The following is a 14,435-nucleotide window of genomic DNA, read 5'->3' on the forward strand; positions in this document are numbered from 1 at the left end:
TGTAAAGCTACTGTTTGGAAATAGGCACCAGGTGTCCCTCCAGGAAGGGTGAGAGGCCTGAGGAAGCACACAGTTGGGGCAGCAGATGTGTCCTCAGTGCTGAGGTGGGCCTGATCTCCCACAAAGAGCGCCTGGGGACAGTGGGACTTTCTCTTCCTTCTCAACCCTCCCCTGATGCATTGACTTAATATGATTATATTATGTTCAGTGACACTCTTCATTCCAGGGCCATCTGGTAAACCCAGAGCAAGTCCTCTGCCCCAACACACTTCTGGGCCATCTCTCCTCCTTCCACGGGTGCATAGAATGCGCAGGGCTCTGCCATTGCCACACTCTCACAGCACATAGTGTGTAGATGGCCTCAGGGAGTTAGATATCTCTTGGTTTCTACTTCAGAAGTGATTAGGACTGAGTAACACATTGATATGGAGAGCTAATGTTTATTACATCTGGTAGTGTGCTGTGTCTTACATGCACTACCCCAGTTAATTCTCAAAAGACCTAGTGTTATTGCTTTGTATGCAGCTGATGCAGCAAGAGCTAGAAAGTAGACACAGGTGACCTGATGGCATAATCTAGGACTTTGACTTTGCTAATGACAGTCCTTGAAAAACATCGGGAACAGCCTATCCTCCAAGAAGTGTATTCAGATACCTCCTCTGGGTTCAGTGGCTGTACTGTTTTCTCACCCTTGCTATCACCTGTGTTTCTCTCTGAGGTGCACCAGCACTAGGGTTTCCCATGTCCTGCACTCCTCTGCTGACCGCCATGCTGCACGTGGTCGGAGGCGGACCAGAAGTGGAGGATCAGGACTGTTTATGGCCATGAGCCCCGATGCACTGATGAGGATTGCTGTGGTTGTCTCTAACTGTATTTTCCTCTGCTTAAAACATCTGGGAAAACATTTTCGTATATATAGAAAAGAATAACAAGGAGTCATTTTAAAACCAATATTTCTGTATGTTTTATAGTATCTATTTTAGTGTATAATGATTTCATGTAGTAAGAAATCTTTAAAATACAGCAATGGAAATATTTGGTTTAATCAGTTAATATTGGTTTCAAAGCTCCTCTGCAGTCAACCAGGCTTTTCTTCGCCCTGAGTATGTGAGGTGCCTGCCTTCACCTCACTCTCCCTGCTCTGTGAATACTATGGAAATTACACCACATTTACTTCTGATTTTTTCACACTAATCCCAATCACCCTACCCCTCAGACACAAATCATTCCCCCTAAACATAACTGGTGATTAGTTTCTATGTCAGCACCAAGGAGGGGAACACAGTTCAGAAGTTCTGAGCTAATCTGACAACTCAGTTATGGCCGAAAGCTGGTCACCTAGAAGGGGACCATCTGTGCGGAACAGGCCTGACCTGTGGCCACTGTCAGGGTGTGAGAAGTTTTAGGGTTCAGGAGAGAGAAGGTTCCACAGCTACTAGTTACGGACTGTCTGAGCCTCCGGAGTGCCCCCTCCCAGATCCCACAAAATTACAGAACAAGCAGGAACACAGAAGCCCTGCTCCCCTCAGGCTTCCCTGTGTCCATAAATGTCACCACCACCCGCCCAGGCGCTCTGCTCACTAACGGGCACGTCGCCCTTGACTCCTCTTTGCTCTCATCCCACATCCAGTCCACCTGCAGGCCCTGCTACCTCTGGGCCCAAACTGACCTGAACCTGGCGAGCCACGCGACAGGCTCACTGAACTTAGAATAAAGCCCAAACCCCTTCCCAGGGCCCACGAGGCCCCACCCCCTCTCCTCACTCACCTCTTTCCCACAACAAGCTCAGCTACTTATGCCTCAGGCCTTGGAACAGGTGTCCACAGCCCGGACCCTCTTCCCCAGACCTTTCCCTGCCTTTCCCTGCCTTTCCCCTCATCCGCTTTCAGCTCCAGGCACACCGCCTCACAGAGACCTTATCTTTAATGGGAATTTTCAATAATACACAAAAGTAGCAAAAATCGTATAATGCCCTTGAAACAGCCTTCCCCTACTTTCAGTAATTACCAATCCTGGCCAATCTGGTTTTGCTGATACTCTCACCATTGATTATTGTGAAGCAAATCCCAGACATCCCATCATGTCCTGTATAAATATTTCACTTTCTCTTAAAGAGAAATTCAGTCTCTAAAAGACAGGACAGGTCACCTGCTCCTAAGCAGCTGTCTCTTCCCCTCCCTTCCCTATCCTGTCCCTTACTTATTGATGTCACTGCACTTTTCACTCTGGCATTTATTTTGTTCACTGTTTGTTACTTTATTGTCTGTCTCCCTCTCCAGTCCCACAAATGTCAGGTCCTTGAGAGCAGGGCCTCTGCGTGCCTTGTTCCCACTAAACGCCAGAGCCCTGACAGTGCCTGGTGCACAGTAGGTGACAGAAGAAGGCAGAGAAGAGAAGCTGCTTCTGCCAAAGTGGTAGCTCTGCTTCCAAGGGCAGGCAGAAGGGGAGGGGCGGATGGGTGGACAAGTCCACTGACATTCTTCTCATGTGATTGTCTTTCAGCTAAACCACCTGACTCAGTGACTGGAGAAAAAATAATTTGCCCAGGACATATTTTTCTTAAAGCTGGACAGTAAGTGTTTAGGTTAGGGGGCCATTTAGGCAGGTGTCGCTACCATGAGGCGTCCAGAATGTGGACTGCCCCCTTTACTGGGGCAGCACATGTCTGTCTCTGGGAGAGCTCAGGGCATCCTCCGCACCTGCCCTGGCTGACAATCCCCCGAGCTGCTCAGGGGCCCGCGGTGGCCCAGGCTCTGCTGAGGAGGGCAGGATGTGGGAAATGGTGCACCCCAAGGCTGGTACCTTTGCTCCAGGCAGCTTTTCCGAGTGAAGCCAACATACCATGTACATACAGAAGAGTCGGGATGATGCCACCATACAGCCATCCCTGGTCACTTCGCTCCTGGTCTTAAGGGCATCTGACCCCATGCAGGGCTCCTCACTGCCTGGTCAGCCCTCATTGCAGAGGTCAATCTCATGGTGCCTGGGGATGGGCTCCCCTTACCCCTGCTGCCTGCATTTGAGGAGCCCCAAATTCCTAAAGTGTAAAGCCATTACCGTGAGGAGAGCTAGGGCTACAGATTGAGCCAAGTGCAGGAACTGTGTCTATCCTGTCTCTTGGGTCACCATCTGCCCTTTCTGTGCTTTAGGGTGGTCGTTGTTGATTACTCTCTGGACATGGGCAATACCTGGAGTGAGAGAAGCTTGAATATCACCAGCAAGGACTGTGTGAGTGAATGTTGGGCTGCAACATCCCTCTGGGCTAGCCAGAGACCCTGCTTGGGAGGGAGAGACAACTGGGGATGCAAGAGAGGGGAATAACATCACCGGGGAAATGCCAGCAAGTACAGAAGTAGCCTTTGCAGGTACGCGCCTCGGGTAGCATTTCACAGCCAGCCCGGTGCCCTTAGTGCTTTACTGCGGAGCTGTCCCCCTACTCTGGTTTGTGAAGTTCACTGGAATGCTTCTATAAGACTTGAGGTAAAGCCAGCTGCCCAGGTCCTGCAGAAACTCTGCCCTGTCTGTGAACCAAGTATCATTGAACGTATGTGGAAGGGATCAATTCGAGCTCGAATCAGAGTTCAGAAACTGTGCTGAGGCTCTGCCCAACCTGGACCCACCTAGCCACCTCCCCTGGCCCCGGCCTTGTGGTGGGGAGCTCAAGGCTCCATGCTGGATTCCAGCCGGGATGAGCGGGAGAGGCTGGGGTACTGTGTACAAAGAGACAGGGTCCAGGGCCTCTGGGACACCTGGGCCCTCCAAATCGGGGTCCCTGGCACAGGGGTCTGGAGAGTGGGAGCAGCTGTGTCCGTGCATAGTCAGGGTGTGTTTGCACTGCGCTGGTGTAGCAGCGGGCAAGGGTCTGGACCCTCTCATGACCGTCACAGCCCTGGCCTCCGACACCTGTTTGGGGAACACCGGCTGTCACTTTGCAGATGTCATCAACCTCACTGCGGCCACTCCTCCTTTCTCGTGCTCCTCAGTTACCCTCTCCCCTAACTGGCTCTGACCTCTGCACGGGGACTCTCCCCTCTGTTGCTGGGAAGCTGGCAGGGTTGGTGGGAAGGGCAGGGCTCAGCTCAGGGAGAGGAAGCTGGGAACAAAGTGCTGCTCCCAGGGGCCCTCTTTTCCCAGCTCCACAGCATCCAGGCCCCTTAGCCTGGGGCAGCCCGCCATGGGGGACAGAGCATGTGAGCCTGGAGTGAGGTTCCCCTGGGAGGAGGGACACGTGTGCCTAATGCCACCGCCCTTGTGTCCAGTCCCAGCTGGTGAGGGTTCCCGCAGCGTGACGGTCCCCTGTGTGTCTGTCTCTGCTGGTCCCTGCACATCCACATCTGGACCCAGGATTCACCTCCATGTTTCCCAGCAGCAGTCCCTCCACCGGACGGCCCCCGTCCACACGCACATTGAGAACTCGGGAGCTGCTCGTGGCTCCGGGCCCAGCACAGGGTCACCCTCAGCCCCACTCGGCCTCTCCTTTTGGCCTCCCTGTTTCCTGGGCATAGGTTCTCTCTGCCCCCTTCACCCCCTGCTTCTCTCAAGCAGAGGCTCGATGTAGGGAAGGGCTGGGCAGCGCGGGTCCACAGATGCAGCACACGTGCCCTTGGTTATGCACAAAACAAGAGAACAGAGCCCGTTCCTTAATCCCCCACGTGGACCTGGCCTGTGCGTGGGCTTTCTATAGCCTCTCTCTAACGCTCTCAAGTAACTGCTCTCTTCCTCACTCCCGATGTGCATGGAGGCTCCGAGAGAGAGAGTAGCTTGGCCCGAGAATGCAGAGCAGGGAAGTAGGGAAGGGAGGCTACGGGGAGGTGAGCAGGGTGTCCTGCCTCTGCTCTTGCACCCACACCTCTCTGGGGCCCCAAAGCCCCTCCCTCACCAATCTGTGTATCGTAGCATTTTGTGGTCCTCACAAAACCCCTGTGCTCTCAGCCAAGAGACGCAGTGAAGGCTGTGTTGTCACTCCTTAGAGGACTGGGCTTCCTTGACAGGGCCCTGAAGAGTCTCGGAACAGGGCCAGTGGTAGGGTCTGTGTCCCAGGGCTCCACACTGGCTCTCTGGGTACCAGCCATGATCTCCTCGCCCCTCTGTGATCCCTCTGGATGAGGCAACCTGAGGAGAAGGGGAACTGTGAGGTCTGGTGTGGGACGTGGATATTGGGTTCACGGGAAGAGATCACCCAGGCCAACCCCAGGACTTTGGCATGTGTGCCCTGTACAGCATGAGACTGTGGAGCGCCCAGCTGTCCCAACTACAACCACAGTGACCACAGTGCCTACCACTGTCAGGACCAGGATGACGACAACAAGGACGACAACAATGATGACAACGAAGACCACACTGCCTACCACTGTCACCATGACAACAACTGCCGTGACAACAACCACAGAGACTACCGTTGTCACAGAGGAGGAGACCACAGTCCCCATGGTTGTCACCCAGAGCCCAGTTCCCAGCAATCCTCACTTGTACCTGACATTCATCCCGTCCCTGGTCGTGATACCGTTGCTGATTGTCTGCATCTGCTGCTGCAAGAGGGTGAGTGACCCCTGCCCGCACAGCCTGCATCCAGCCCTCACCGACCCCTGAGGGACCAGCCCCATGCCTGCCCCATGATTCTGCCTGTGGCCAGGTTCCATCAGCTCTGGGGTCCTCACACCAGCAAACAAGGCACAGACTCTGTCCTCCCATCCTGGGCATAGACACAGCCTGGGCTTCTAGGGGGCCACCTGCTTCATGCTTTCACCTTCACAGGGAGGTGGCCTATGAACTGTCCCAGCCCCTGGGGAAAAAGGATCCCAGGCCTCCTGAGACCAGGGCTACCCCACAGCAGTCAGGCTTCTGAAGGACTCAGGTGGACCAAGGCCTCAAGAGTCTCTGCTGTTGGCAGACGAAGAGGGGTCTGCAAGGGCACTGATGGTCCAAAGGGAGAAGGATGCTGGCCGGGAGGATGCTAACCCCGGGGGCACCTGCACCTTTGAAAACAGCATGGATCCCTGCCCATCTCTGGTGCCTTCCGTCATTCCTTCATCAGTCATCACTAAGTCACCAGGATGTGCAGGGCCCCGTGCTGGGCACAGAGGGGCAGCAATGAAGCAGCCGCCTCCCTTGCACACAGGCGCTCACCATGTGGTGTCTGGTCTGGTATTGGTAGCTAGGGAGCATTGAGGGAAAATGTCACCTTCAGAGGGTGTGGCAGGTGCCCTGATAATGATAAAGGACAGAGACTGGCCCTGGGTGGGAGGGAAGGCAGAGGCGCTGGCTGGCTGGGTTTGCAAGGACACAGGCCAGAGGTGGGTGAAGAAGACGAACAAGCAGAGCTGAGAAAGGACAAGCAAAGCAGCATAGAAGGAGCAGGTCAAATTTCTGCAAAGGGCGAGAAGTGAGGAGAGAAAGGCGGGTCGGGGAGAGTGATGTGGACTGTCATCCCTGAGGGCTGGGAGGCAGGGAGGGCTGCAGCGGGAGGGAGGGAAGGGGAGAGGAGGAGGGGTGTGGGGAGTGTTCTCTTGTCTTCATATGATGTCAGGGCTGCTGCTGAAAACTCTACCAGGGACCAGGGGCCTTAGTCTGCCTGTCTCCCAGTTGACCCTCCATGGAGGTACCCATTCCCCTTTCATGACTGAGGAGCCTGAGGCTCAGGGATGTGGAGCCTGTTGGCCACAGACCCTCAGGCTCTGGGCACCTAGGTTGACACCCCAAAGCCCATGTTTTGATCCCTTACTGCTGCCGAGCAGGGTCCCCTTCTGTCTGCATAGCTGAGCCAGAGCCCTCCATGCCCCTTTCAGCCTGTGTTTATGTCTCTTTAACATCCTAGATCGTCAAGGAGCCACCACCAGCCCAGAAACCAGAAACAGTAAGTGGTGTGTTTTGTAGTGATATTGTCAGCATACTTGATGCCCACACTGACCTGCACAGAGAGGCCCTCTGACATGTATGGGGAGATGCCGTCCCCCACCCCTCCCGCTCCCACCTACCTGGGCAGAGAGAGGTGGCAGAAAGAAGAGGGTGACAGAGGGCAGGGAGGGACCCCAGAGAGGACCTGAGACTCACAAAATGTCACCCAGACAACACGGTTCCCCACCTCCGAAGACAGCCTGCACCAGGGCCTTTATCACTGAATCAGCAACATGGGGTAGCCTATTTCAGAAACAGCTATGGTCCCTCCTGATATAAATGGCTTTTCTCAATTCCCAAAAGACTCTTTGTAGACTGAACCTTCCCAGGACTCACGCTAGCATTTGGAAAAGGATCCTCACGTTTCAGGGACCTGGTCCCCCTCCCTGGGCTCTGATGTATGCTGGGCTCCATTTCCTTGGTCTTCATCCCTGGCTCATGTCCGGATGAGGGTCGTGGCAGGGTTGGCCTTTAGGGACCGGGGACTGGGGAGGGTGGAGGAAATCCTAACCTGACTTTGAGCTGTTGGGGCATAGCGCAGGTGAGCACAGGGACCAAGGGTCAGGGGAGGAGGCTGGGGCTGACCCGGGGTGGGGCCCAACCCACGGCGCATAAGAAGTAGTTAGAGCAGGGGTGCCGTGTCCCCAGACAGAGGGAGCTGGGCCTGAGATCTGTTGGGAAACAGGATCACTGCCCGGACTGACGTCTACACTGGCTGCAGTGTGGCCTGGGGAGGCTGGATCTGCCAGAGTCGGGTGAATACAGCCCTTTCACCTACTAATGCCCCCACCCCTGCCAGCCTCCATCACATGGCACAGCCTCACGCCCAGCTTCTCCTACAAGGGTGGCTGCCAGGAACCAAGGGGACAGGATGGAGTTTGTTGTTATTTGGAAAAGAGCCATCTTTGTAAACCAAAAGGAGTTGGTGTGTTTTTCACATGGAGGCCACTCTCTTACTGTGCCGGGTCCTGCTCATTTGTCCTTGATTCTCAAACAAACATTTGCTGACTGGCCAGTACTTGACAGGAGCCCAGGCAACAGATGTCATGTGTCTGCACCCAGGAGCTGCCAGACAAGAAAGCCTGCAATTTATTTCTCTTTCTAGAATCCATGCTCTGTACAGACCACGATTATTGTCTCCTGCTGTGGGTGCCAAGAAGACAGGATAAAACAGATGGAGGTGACAAGCAAACATAGGAAGGGAGGGATGAGCCCCTCAGGGCTGGGGGTTTGGAGGAGGGGGAGCCAGTTCAATGCACACAGACTTGGGCCTAAAACACCTGGCTTGCATGGAGATGAGCTTTATGGGCTCTGGTCTCCCACCCCTCGGTGACAGAGAAAAACCAGAGGCCCTCCGGACCCTAATGGCCCAGGGGAGGACAAAGAGCTGAAGGTTCAGGTGCCCCCTGCCTCCAGGCAGTGCCAGCACCAGGGACCTCGCCTTGGGATGGGCCCAGGATTCTGGATGTTGGGGGCTGACTCACAGCCGGCCAATTCCTGATTCTCATAGAGGTTGTCATCAGCTCTGGCAATGTCCTTGGTTTCACTGGCCAGTGACTGGATGACTGAAAACATATAATGACAAAGACACACACCGGTCAGGGGGAAAAAAAATGAAAAAGAAAAGAAACTTCTGAGCCAAGATCTTACCAGCATCAAACTACCTGGGAGTGGCTATGGCTCCTGTCTGCTCAGTGAGGGAGGGAGAGAGCTCACCGCATTGTCCTTGAGGCCCTTGAGATGGGGTGACAAGGGCCACATGGAGGACACTTCCCTCCCCCAGGTGACTGACACCCCAGCTGGCAGGGGGCTGAGAGATGACAGGGACAAAGAGGGCCCCAGGTGGCAGGTGTGAGGAAGAAAGACCCCACCATCTCTGGGTTCAGCTTTGCCTTCCTCCCCCTGGTCCTGCCTCTGTCGCTGTGGGATCCATTGGTCCTCCTGGGAGCTTCAAATGGCAGCTGGAGGGCGGGCCCCACATGTCCCCTGAGAGTCAGTGTGAGGGCACGGAGAAGCCAGAGCTCACCTTCCAGAGAGGGAGGAAGCACCTGCCACGGGCTCGTTCCTGCCGCAGGCCCGGCCCCACCTTCCGCCCACACCACGTCCACGTTTTCACCTGTTCTTTGGTTTCCTCATCTCTCTCTTTCCCCACCATTTCAGGATCCTCCCCCCTGAGCAGGGACAGGGTCTCTTCCCTGCCTTCTCCCTCTGAGCCCCCCAAAAGCAGGCCCTCTTCCCTCTTCTTCAAGCTACTGCCCAGTCCCCATGCCCCCCTCACCTTTCTCCTTGAAGACCTCTCCTTGGCTACTGCATATCTCCACCAAACTTTGACACTTTTTTCAAAAGTAGCCCCGACTTCTCCTCCTACACCAAAAGTACTGATTTGATCCAGCATCCAAAACAATCTGTGACCCACAGTGACGAGCTCCCAACAAACAGAAGGCTTTTAAGCCCCTGCCCCAGGTGATGGCTGCAGTGCTGTCTCAGCCAGTTTGTGGGGACACAGCCGTGGGAAGCCATGGGAGACAGAGGGGACACCACCCATCTGGGGGCAGCGTCTGTGCCTGTAGCTTCCTCACGACCACATCTGCTTTACAGGGAAAACTGGATACTTTTTGTGACATTGCCCAGCACTGCAGCCAGCTGCCATTGATGTCGTGTCCGCCCAGGGACATGGTAAGCAGGGCACAGGGATGCTCCCCGTGGGCTGGGGTCTTGCTTTTGCCCTTGACAGTTGCCCCCGGGACTGTGGGTCAGAGAGCCCTCTCTGGGCATCTGCCCAGAGGAATGCCCAAGGCGTGGAGACCTGGAGCTCATGAGCTTCCAGACGATACTCAACGTGGTGCCCGTGCATTTCCCCTGCGTCTTCGTCTCAAGGATGTCAGGAACTTTCTTCTCCAGAGCAGTGCCCAGCAATTCCAATCTTAAGCGAAAAGGGCTGGAGAGGCCTATTGGATTCCCGTCCATCGTCCCTCCCCACTGCCTACCCGACCCTGTGGGACTGCTGGCTGCACCCCATCCATGAGACCCTCCTGGGCTGCTCACTCTGCTGCAGGAGTGGCAGAGGACATGGTGACACCCCTCCCAAATGTTGTCTGGTCAACACTGACCGGGTTTACCAGCTAGTAAAGATGCCCTCCTTGTGTCAGTGCCTGTGACAATGTGGAGAAGCCCAATTTCTCCACTTGTCATCCTTGTTATTTAATAATAATAATGATAGATTAATTTTATTGCATCCTTTCTGTGGGTCAGTTGCTCAAGAAGTTTACATGTTCTCACTGCTTTAATCCTCCCAGTGAATGTACAGGCAGATACTACTGTACTGGTAGATCCCAGCTTTATGGAGGCGGGTCTGACCCACAGAGAGGCAGACTGACTTGTCCCAGCTCACAAAGGGTGGGAGCAGCAGAGCGGGACTTGAATTCTGAGCCTGGCTCCACCCTTCTCACCGCTCTGTCCCCCATTCGGTTCGGCACTCATGGTCTCATGATGGTTACCCCCAAACCATCAGAGAGCTGCCCTTCTCAGGCCTCCAGATCCGAGGAGGGCCTTGCTCCTGGTTCTCTTGGGAAGCACCTGCCTGGGCATCATAGTCCTGGTGTCCCCATTATCAGACCTTTTGTACAGACCGGGCCAGGGGCCTGGAGGATGTTGCAGTCCCAAGATCTGCAGTGAGGTCTGTACTGACCACATTCACTGAATCAGGAAAACACTGGCTCTTGGTGGCTGGACAGGTGGGCACTTAGAAGCTCTGGATAGGCCTGAAAGTCTCTTGGACACTGCTGATGACACACCTGAGGCATGCTCACACCCAGCAGAGACACTGTCTGGTGACAGTGGTGTCGGGGCTCCTTCTGCAGCTTGGCTCCCGGCTCTGGGTCTGAATCGAGCTCTGAGTCCCAGCCTTGCTTGCACAGAAGCCCCATTCTCCACCTGTCTCTAGACAGCTCTCTAGACACTTGAAAGTCATGAATATCTCAGTGAGCACCTGTTTGGCCAGATCAGAATCTGTGAGAGAGTGACAGTTAAGCTGAGAAATAACTGATAAAAATAAATCCAGAGAGGTCCTTCCAAACGGAGGAAACAGCCAGTGCGTATGCCCTGGGGCTGTAGGGCTTGGTGAATTGAAAGGCTGGAAATCAAGTACTGTCCTCATCAATCCAATGGTCAAGATGTTCACAGGATACCCAGTGTCACCCAATAGGGTGTGGGGGACAGAGGCACACCAGTCCTGCAGGTCAGAGTGTTGCAAGGGCACCAAATCCAGTTGTTCTGACGCACGTGGTCCACACACACTGAGCCCTCTGATGATGAATGAATGAATGAATGAATGGGCACTTCTAGTTACACGTGCTCCTGTGTAGAGGCTTTAGGTCATTTCTGTGACACAAGGAGGCATTTTGGATCTGACAATATAGGGCACAGAGATCTGCTTTGCGGGGCACTGTGCAGGGATGGGGAAAGGTCCCTTTGGCATTTTCAGGAGTGATTGTAGGAAAGTACTGACTTCAACCTGTTACTAAATCTGCGAAGTTAGTCTAGCTTCTGAAACGCTCCAAGCCTTACCTTTTTTAAAAACAAAAACAGGGATAAAATAATAAAATGCCACTGAACAAATAATGCAGTTATGAAGAATGCTAGGTCAGTTTTTGGTGAGGCTAAGAAAGTGTCCAGGTGAGTCCGAATAACCCAAAGTCCAGAGGTCCTGGAGTCCCATTGACAGATCCAGTCCAGGGCTGCCCATAGATGCTGTCAGCTGGTCAGTGTGCTCACCACCCTCCCTGTGATGCTGCAGACAGATTATGGTGTCCCAAAGGGTCCGCATCCATCTCTACCCAAACCAAGGGGTCTGTATGTGCTGTTGCCTCCAGAGCCCATCACCCATCTGAGGGCGCCGTCACCTGCCCTTGCACTTTGGACTCAACCCCAGCCTGAGGGTTGCAGTGAGAACCCATCCCTTCGGCACATACTCATCAAGAGAGCCTGGGCAATGCTGGGGCTACAGTGGCAATAAGCCCTTGTCCTTGCTAACCAGGCTCCCAGTGCAGAGGGAAGCAGGCAAGTTCAACACCAGAGCAAAGGGAGTCCAGAGTCACAACAACGGGGCTCCATAGGGAAGGGAGGGCATATGTCCAATATCTGAACAGAGTCTAGAATTAGAAGTGCAGGCTGGAGGCCAGGACCTAGGAAGAGGAAGGGCTTCAACAAAGGCTCACCCTGGGGATCCTGACAGGTGCTGAGCCTAATCCCCTTGAGGCAAGGAAAGCACAGCCTTCTGCTCCCAATTCCAATGGCTTCTCAGTGACCTCTCTCTCTACTCTTCTTCACACAGGGGAGGTGCATCAACTTCACCTTATGGAATCCCCACTGCACACAAATGTTCTGCGGCCCAAATATCTGCCTTCAACCCGGCCAGGAGTGCTTCCCCCTCAGTAACTGCTGTTCACATGGTCAACATCTCCCACCCATATGCCCTCAGTCACTCTCCAGGATGCTGCCGCTGATCCCTCCTACTGCCCAGTACCTCTGCAGAAGTACTTTGTCCCCCCCACCCCCATAGCCCAACATCTAAAGCACCAAAAACACAAAATTGTTAAGAGCCCCTTTTGTACTGAATTGGACACATATATTGTGTTTTGGTTTACAGTCAAAAGGAGTTGGGATTTGTTGTTGATTAGCAAGAGAGTTTGTTACCTGGTGAGCACTGCTCCACTGTATGAGATGCAGCTCTACTGCTCCTGCCAGGACAAAGCATCCTGGTGTCCTGTGGATGTAGACATGATGAGTCTCATTCCCCACAGACAGGCCTTCATCTGTCACCATGGGTTGAGATACGTGGGGTTTTAGCCAAAATATGCTCTTTCCAAAAAGCCCCAAATATCTTTGATGTATGAATACAGTCTGGTGCCCATTACTCACTTGCTGTTACTTAATCTCCTGGGCAAGCTACTTAATCTCCCTGTGGTTCAATTTCTCACTGAAAAGATGGATAATGGTGTCTCCTCTACAGGGTGCCAAGAGGGTGATAGTAACTGCTACAGTATGCTCAGAACAGTGCCAGGTCACTTGTAAAGACTCAGGGGCCCAGGAGTTAATGTCTTCCTCCTCTGCCCCAGGGAGGGAGAGGATGATGAGCTCAGAGACATCAAGAACTGTGCAGTGAGGACCAAGGTGTTAGAAGAAATCATGACTGGGCCTTTCAGCTCTGGACACCAGGACTTGGGGTTGCCACGCTTGAGAATTCTCTATAAACTGCTGACCACGTGTAGGTTAACATCCAAGGCCACCACCCATGTAATCTCTAAGACACTGTCAAAAACAGGTCCTCAAACCTACTACCTGCTTCAGAAGTGTAAGTTCCCTTCCTGTACCTTAATATTTCTCATAATATTAAGGTAATTGCAGGGTCCCAATTTCCCACCAGCTCCTCTGATGACACAGACAGACCTCCCAATCTATCAGATCCCTCCTAAAGAATACTTTGAAAACATGATCAGGTTTCCTTCCACACTTACATGCCAGAGGACTATCAATAGGCAAGAATTCACTGTGAAAATCACAGAATATATATATGAAGATGAAGCAACACATGGACCACAGAGTCCAAGGAGGGAAGAAGAGACTGCTTACTCAAATACCAGTGCACATACCAATGCAACAAATCAGGGACCATGAAGAATCAAGGAAACATGAGATGATGAAAAGAATAAACTCTCTAAAGAAACCGAGATCTATGGACTCTTGTAGAGAGAATTCAAAATAATCATCTTGATATAGTTTAGTGAAATACAAGAAACACACATAGACACACAACTTCATAAAATTCAGGAAGAAAATGTATCAACAAAATGAGATGTTCAACAAAGTAATAGAAACCATCAAAAGAACAACTGGAAACTAGAGCTGAAGAATACAATGACTGTACTGAAGAATATAATAAAGAGATTCAACAACAAACTCGAGCAAGCAGAAGAAAGAATCAGTGAACTAAAAGATCGGTCACTTGAAGTTATCCTGCCCCAGGAGTGAAAAGAAAAATGAATTTAAGAGTAAAGAAACACTATGGGACATTACAAACAGAAACAAGAGTGAATTATGGGAGTCCCATATGAGAAGAGGAAGAGAAAAAGTATGTTTGAAACAAAAGACTTGAACACTTACCAAACATGGAATGAGAGATGTACATCCAAATTGATGAATCACAAAGAATCCCAAATAAGTTGAATCTGCAATGGCTATGGGAAATCACATTGTAAGTAAATTGTCTATGGTCAAAGACACAGGGAATTTTGAAAGCAACCAGAGAAAAATGAGTCACCACATGTAAGTTACCACCATAAGAATTTAGAGGGACTTCTCAATACAAACTTTGTAGTCCAGGAGAGAGAGGGGTGATGTATTCAAGTATAGAAAGAATAAAAAAATTCTGTCGAAGAATGTTGTACCCCGCAAATCTGTTCTTCAGAAATGAAGAAAGAACTTCCGGGTAAGATGGCGGAAGAGTAAGACGCGGAGATCACCTTCCTCCCCACGGATACACC

Source organism: Mesoplodon bidens (genome assembly GCF_964165515.1).
Source record: "Mesoplodon bidens genome assembly, chromosome: 1".
Lineage (NCBI taxonomy): Eukaryota > Metazoa > Chordata > Mammalia > Artiodactyla > Ziphiidae > Mesoplodon > Mesoplodon bidens.